The following is a 1,003-nucleotide window of genomic DNA, read 5'->3' as shown; positions in this document are numbered from 1 at the left end:
GGTAGTATATAACAAACTCTGTATTTTGAGTGGAAATGTTAGGGGGTCGTCTTATACGCCCAGTCGTCTTATACGCCGGCAAATACGGTATTCTTTTTTGGGGGAAGCCGCCTATTGTCCTCTCTAGCAGAGAGGTGTGGACAAGGAACCTGAAGGCAGAGCTGTGCACCCACTGTTAGTCCAGACAATGGTATCTGAAGCAACTTCCCCATTTATTATTATGTAAATCCTTACTGATAAGATAGTCTGCCTGTTACTGGAACTTGCTTGCCTAAGGGCTATGGGTGGATCCCAAACTGAATAAAAGGATGGCAGGTCTGAGCACAAGCAGAGTCCTTCTTCTTGGGATGGGCTCTTGCCTGGCCCCCCAATTTCCAAATTATTATCTCTTGTCTAGTATCTTTCAATTGTGTGCAGCCCTTTTTCCAGATCCTGAATCCTGAGCCACACGGGATGTGGGGGAAACAAACACATCTGGCATATACATACTTTTTCAAAGTTATTTTTGCTTTTATGAGTCCTTTGTATTTCCATATTCATTTTAGAATTAGTCTTATGGACGAAAGGGGCCACATGCTGACCTGACAAGCTCAGGAGAGGTCTGCATGGCAGTTTTGCAAACTCGGAGACCTAAAATAACCACAAAGGATGGTCTGAAATTAAACTTTAACTAAAAGCAGTTATGGTGAGCAGTTACATCCTAAGCCGATATCTTCACTGATAAGGTCAACCTTTACCACAATTGAGCCTATCTGTCTTTTTGCATCTATGATAACATGTCCTTGGGATGTCTGGGTAACTTGTGACTTCCCTGTATCTGGAGCCCCTGGGGCACAGCCAGGTGTGCTGGGCCCAGGATAGATACCACAGATTCCTTGTTAATTGTTCCTGTACCCACCTAAGTATGTGTCCATCATTTTACTTTTTATCCTATCCTAGATGTTTCCCCGCTTCGCTTAACCCCACCTCCTTAAATCTGTCACCAATGAACTTCATGTAACCC

This window comes from Myotis davidii, unplaced genomic scaffold, assembly GCF_000327345.1.
Source record: "Myotis davidii unplaced genomic scaffold, ASM32734v1 scaffold960, whole genome shotgun sequence".
NCBI classification, from domain to species: Eukaryota; Metazoa; Chordata; class Mammalia; order Chiroptera; family Vespertilionidae; genus Myotis; species Myotis davidii.
The sequence above is the reverse complement of the archived record's forward strand: the minus strand, read 5'-3'. Positions refer to the sequence as shown.